Source organism: Patella vulgata, chromosome 3, assembly GCF_932274485.2.
Source record: "Patella vulgata chromosome 3, xgPatVulg1.2, whole genome shotgun sequence".
NCBI classification, from domain to species: Eukaryota; Metazoa; Mollusca; class Gastropoda; family Patellidae; genus Patella; species Patella vulgata.
The window spans coordinates 15,000,115-15,006,874 of NC_065881.2; the positions used below are offsets into that span (position 1 = coordinate 15,000,115).

A 6,760-nucleotide genomic window follows, 5' to 3' on the forward strand; every position below is an offset into this window, starting at 1 on the left:
AAATTATACAGCGTTCAAAGGTTGATTGGATTTGGACGAATGATAATGCAATAAATAGGGGCACCATTTACTGTAGAAAGTCAATCTGTAAGTATACTTGGTGTATCCCCTACCCCCAAGTAATATGCAATCTATATAGAAATTGTTATAATTATTCTTCAACATAATCGACCTTGACATCAATGTACTTGTTATATCGTTTCACCAGCTTATTTAACCCGTCAGAAAACCAGTTTGTCACTTGACCCTAGCAATTCCTCCACAGCATTGACGACCTCATCATCCGCCCTATATCTGCGAAGTCAGAGAAAGGAGGTAGATCTCGAGAATAGGCTGGATGAGCGAGGATCTGGTTGAGTGTTCAACCCAGGATCGATTTCCAAACATTCTCGTTTACCTATCAATGTATGGATGGAATGTGATCCGAAGTACCTGTTACATCTCTTGAATTTTCCCGTCCCATTCTGAATTAGATAAAAACTTTGTGTTTTTAAGTGGAAGTTAAGGCCGTTTTGTGGCCGTGATTTCCAGGTTGCTGCACCTACAAAGTGGAATAAACGACAGTTAAACTTCCACAGAAATCAATCACTCAATTTATATCTGACTTGAAAACTAAACTGTTTAGATTAAATTATTAGATTTCATTGTATTATGCGACATGAACAAGTTTTATTGAAATAGCGCCTTATAAATGGATATATTATTTATTATTATAACAGTATTTGAAACCACCACATTAGAAGAGCTAAGTACTGCAAGCTCCACAGTAACAGAGCCAAGTTCCGTAGACGAGCTAAGAACGGCAAGCACTACAGTAGTGAATCCAAGTTCCGCAACCACCACATGTATGAATTCTCTTGAAATTTCCTGTCCTATTGTAAATTAGATAAAAACGTGATATACATGGGTTTTATATCTATATATCTATATTCCACAAGATATTCGACTTTAATAAGTGGCGTTATAATGTTTCTCCAGCTTATTTAAAACCAGTTTATCACACGACCCTAACAAGTCCTCCACCACATTGATGACCTCATCATCCGCCCACATCAGCGAACCCATGTGACAGATTTCAATTGTGGGATGGTGAAGAAGTCCGGTTTTAACATCCACTCGACACAAACTATAGGTTATTTCGGGACTAACATATGGTTCAATTTTCTTTCAATTATTCCCTTGCACGCAAGAGTCTTTAGCAGTGGGAGGAAACCGGCGGACTCGGGAAAAAACCCACGAGGTTGGACAGGCGACCCTACTCCTTGTCACGTACAACTGGGAAATCGAAACCACACCAGCTGTCTCGATGACAGACCTTATGATACAACTCGCACGCGCTAATCTTTCAGATCAGCAGCTGTGTATGACACTCTTTATTTCAAGACACGACGGCTGTGTGGGCGTATTTCTACGCCTCTATTCACTAAAATATAGCCAAGATAGTGCCTTTAAAATTTGTTTATTTTTTGTTTTCGTTTCCAGCCCGAAGTATCGATTATCGAAAGGCTTCATACAGTAAATCTAGTGTTGTGGTTAACACCTGTGACCCAAGTAGATTTCTTGAATCAATTTATGCGTCTCGGATAATGGATTGTGCCCGAGCCTGTACAGAGAAAACTGATTGTAAGCGATATTTGTATTGTTCACCTAATTCATCCTGTAAATTATATCAAGATGGTAGAGATTGTGTTATGTCTGGTGACACAACTGGTTGTTCCTGTTACACACAGGTTAGTAATTTATATTAAAATCAATTAAAGATGCATTATGTAAGTGCTAAAATTGCCGATCGCAGTAATTAATTTCTGTCTTTTAATGATATGTTAATAGATGGCAGAGATGTAAATGGATTAGAAGGCCCGCCCGATTAAAAAAATCTTTAACGATAAATGAATAATCGAGACTTACGTGTACCGTTGTCCGGTAGCGTTGCTACGATAATAAACAATCAATGCTACATTTTCCAACAATCATAAAATCGCTCAGAATATAGTAATTTGAATGAAATTTTCAATATATTCATTTTTCATTATCTATTTCTGAACTAGTATTTAGCAAGAACGGCCAGCTTTGTTCCTCTATTTAGCTGTTTTAGGGCATGGGCTGTAAACATCAAGTTATCTCTTACATACAGGAGCATAAATCCTATCCATATCACCCAGTTCATCAGTTCATCGACTATTACTCACATGCTTTAGGTCACTCAGATCGTTCATTATGAAGTCGTTTGGATCGCCACTACGTGCTCAATTAACCGACTATTCTTCACATGCGTCAGGTCGATCTATTATGTAGGAGAATAAGATCAGAATCTTTATTTACTTCTGTGAGAAAACATATTACCCAGTTATCACAATTCTCTGGAATATAATTACTGCTTATTTCTAAACGACCTTTCCAAGAGGATTATGTAGCTGTGTTTTTTTTTATTTCACAGGACATTCGTTGCGAAGATGACGATTGTACCTGTCCATTAGGTAAATATGGAGAAGACTGTCAAGATATCATATCAGGTAAAATTAACATCCACTTCTTGTTTCATGTTTTAACAGTTTTAATGTATGTGTATATTTTCAAATATACAGATACTTTGTAAATATTACAAATTCTTAATATAGGGGGAGAGAACTGGGGTTTATTGTCCACTAGGTCATTTCGGGACTAACATTGTTCAATTTTATTTCAATAATTCGCTTTCGCGCAGGGGCCTTTAGCATTGCTAGGAAACCGGAGTACCGGTCAAAATCCACGAGGTTGGATTGGCGATCCTACTCCTTGTCACGTTCAAGCGGGGAATCGAAACCACATCACTTGATTCAATGACCGAGCTTCTGATTTCACATTTAATCGTTAAATCCCCCAAATACAGAAAGAAGACAATATTTCGTAACAGATACTAGTAACGTGTGCCGGGACAATTGACTCAGAATTTCTGAAGATGATGACATGACCTATAAGGCGAGGTTTGGGCTGGGCCTTGGACCTAGGGTTTAGAGGAGTCGGGGCCCATTGGTCTTCCACTTTTAGAAAGAAATAATTTTCACATAATTTTTTTAAAAAAATAAATAGAATTCATAATAGCATCCCCTGAAAGATGTAATGGCCTAAACATGATATGTGATGTCACGTATTCTGCACCGCGAAAGGGCCCCTGCGAAAAGGATTAATATTATACCGAAAATTAAATTATGAAATTTGTATGGCAGTCATTTATGTGAGGGGAGCCAGGGTGACTCGGTGGTTAAGACGTTGGCTCGCTAACCTGAAGATCCCGTGTTCGATCCCTGCGTTGGCTGAGAAAGTTCACCGGGAGTTTTACAGCGTGGTTCCTCATTGTCAGTGCTGCAGGACAGAGGGCCCTCTGTCAAGGGACAACGTATAGTCAGTCAGATGGGACGAAAACCCGAGGTCCCACTTACACATTGGCTTGCACGTAAAAGATCCCTTGGCATTTGAAATTCGATATAAGAGTTGGGCATAATGCCGCTGTTCGGGCAAAATATTCCTCATAGTACACTGCATGGCGTATGCCCGTCTTCATTATAGCCTTGTCGGAGCAGAACAGTAGAATCTAAACCCCATTTCATTCCATTTTATTTATGTGACGCAGCAGTATTCTCTGTTGAGTTATTGCCCCTGAACAAATCAGTAAACATTTGATGGGTCCGTTTTTATTTAAATGTTTTAACGTGTTATTTAGTGTTTCTAAACTTTGAGCAATGTTATTATTTTGTATGTTTCAGATTGCACCGAAGGTTCAGAGAAAGGTTTGAGATCAACTAATGATGTATTGACAACCATAAAGCCGCTTGCGTCTCCTGATTCTCTTGAAGTACTCTGTACATTTGACGATGGTGGATGGACTGGAATACTCGGCCGTAATAAGGACTGTTTACGTGAGAACTTTAATAGAACTCTGGAAGAATATGAAGAGGGTTTTGGCAATGTCACGTCTAACAAATGGCTAGGTTTGAAACAAGTACTCTCGCTACTTGGTAATCCCGACAGTACCTACAAACTACGAGTAGTCCTGGTTAAACCAGATGCGTCAACTTGCGTCAGTCAGTACTCCAACTTTGCTATCGGTAATAAATCGACGTCCTATACATTATATATTAGTGGCTACACTGGGGTTGGACCATCATGTGGGGACAGTTTGACTGGTACTATCAACTTGAACAACAACTCCTTCTCTACATACGATGTTGATTATACTGAAAACTGGGAATGTGCCAAGAGATTCGGGGGCGGATGGTGGTATGCTAGTCATGTCGACTGCACCGGTAGCCTTTTAACCGGATCAATGAATGGCTCCAAAACAGAAAATTTTTGGAATGAAAGTCTGTCAGATTCTGCATTGAATCAAATATATTTACAATTACAAAGGAATTGATAAACCCATTGAGAAAGGTATTATCACTTTTCGGGAAGATTCTCAGTCGATCCCAAATTATGCATACTTCTAATTTGAATATATCCAATGTTACTGAATACTGAAACCACCTAGCATCGAGTATATGCAATTCTGAACGTTATCCTATTTAATATAAACCATGGCTCATTAACTACCGAAAATAGAGGAACTGAACAACTTAACGTGTGAACACTCCTTGAAACCCACTATATATTAAACATTAAAATTTAAAGAGCCAATCTCAATTATATTTGGCAGAATAAAACTGTTTTATTTTGTGTTAAAAGCCCTTAAAATCCTCTCCCTTAGGGCCGAGCAACCAACTCAATATTATACATGATACGTTTTCAAACAACTTAAACCCCCTCAGTCTTCATCTGGAAAGGTTTATTGAAATAAACATAACCGCACATAAAAGAAACAATATCTAAGTCCAGTTGGTTGTGTTTATAGACAAATAATAGATTTGATCGTGTACCTAAAACATACCATCAAACTAAAGTCACATACTGTATGTGTAAAATAATTAAATCTTAAGGAGGCAGACCACCATTAAATTTTAGTTCGTCTATTTATAGCAATTCTCTCTCTCTCTTTTCTCCCCTTTTGCATGCCCATTTTATTGATTTTTTGGTCTAGAATGGACGAAGAGGGTTTGAATTAACATTTTCTGCCAGGTTTTGGTAAATATTCATGATTTTGAGGCGGAAGGATTAGAGGGTTATCAGGTTAGCTACGGCGATATGTACGGCAACTAGTTACATGTTTTTAGTACGCTTCTTCAAGTTTGTGTATCTCAAAATTTTGGTGGTCAACCTCATACAAATTTTAGTGCAAAGACGTGACCATTTGTTCCTCTGTCTGTAGTGAAAAGCATTCAGCCCAACGAAAATTTGGGGAAAAGTTGGATGTGGGCAAAGAGGCCAGAATTAACATAGAAGTCAATGGGGAAATTAATGGTGGTCTGCCTCCTTCAACCTTCTGTTTTATTTATTGTCTCCCTTTGTTGATATAGAATTCGAGAAACTGCCACATTCTGTGGGTGAGGTTATAATCAAATGTTACATCTGTTACAACAGAAAATAAATTATACGGGAATTTTCACAATAACCAACTTTATTCCTTTGAAAATATAAAAAAGAAAACAATTAAAAATTCATACCGATTAAACTTTTTCGATGATTACTATCTTGGAAATAATTTCTGCTCCCTCTGCACCACATGGAGTAGGCTGCAGTAATCACTTGATTTACTTCCCGTTTACCCGGTTTACACTGATCAACAAATTAAGTACGGGCCTACTTTTAAATAATGTGTTATATCTAATTTTATTTCAATATCTTTTAAATATTGTATAATTTCGAAATTTTAATTCCCTATCGTTTAAATATTGTGTTATTTCGAATTTTTAATCCCATGTATTTTGAATATTGTCTAAATTCGAATTTTTAATTCCATGTATTTTGAATATTATCTTATTTCTAATTTTCAATCTCATGTATTTCAAATATTGTGTAATTGCCTGATTTTAATCTCACGTCTTTTAAAAAGTGTGTAATTTCTAATTTCTAATCTCATGCATTTTAAATATTGTGTAATTTATAATTTCCAATCCCATGTGTTTTAAAAATTGTATAATTGTCAGTTTTTTAATTCCATGTATTTTAAATATTGTGTAATTTATAATTTTAAATCCGTTTTTTTCAAATATTGCGTAATTTCGAATTTTTGATCCCATGTTATTTTAATTCATGCATAATTTCTGATTTTTGATCCTATGCATTTTAAAAATTGTCTACTTTCGAAATTTTAATCCAATATATTTTTAAATATTGTGTAATCTCTAATTTCTAATATCATATCTTTTAAATATTGTGTAAATGCAAGTTTTTTATTCCATGTATTTTAAATAACCAACTTTATTCCTTTATTTAAAAATATAAAAAAAAAAAAAAATTCATACGGAGTAAGCGTTTTCGATGTTAAGTATCTTGGAAATAAATCCTGCTCCCTCTGCACCACATGTAGTAAACTACTTCCCGTGTACCCGGTTTACACCGATCATTAAATCAAGTACGGACCTAATGATCGATTGATGAGATGTTTTAAAAACCTCACTTTTGCACTTATATTTTAAATAATGTGTTATATCTAATTTTATTTCAATATCTTTTAAATATTGTGTAATTTCGAAATTTTAATATCATATCGTTTAAATATTGTGTTATTTCGATTTTTTAATCCCATGTATTTTGAATATTATCTAAATTCGAATTTTTAATTCCATGTATTTCAAATATTATCTAATTTCTAATTTTCAATCTCATGTATTTCAAATATTGTGTA

At 35.6% G+C, this 6,760-nt stretch overlaps 1 long non-coding RNA gene across 1 annotated transcript; it reads left to right on the forward strand.

Moving 5' to 3' along the window:
• Positions 1–1,598: 1,598 nt before the first annotated feature.
• LOC126816251 (uncharacterized) lies at positions 1,599–4,840 on the forward strand. The gene is made up of 3 exons (XR_007678286.1): positions 1,599–1,730; positions 2,438–2,513; positions 3,744–4,840. It is a non-coding gene; the product is annotated as an uncharacterized LOC126816251 (long non-coding RNA).
• The last annotated feature ends 1,920 nt before the right edge of the window (positions 4,841–6,760 follow it).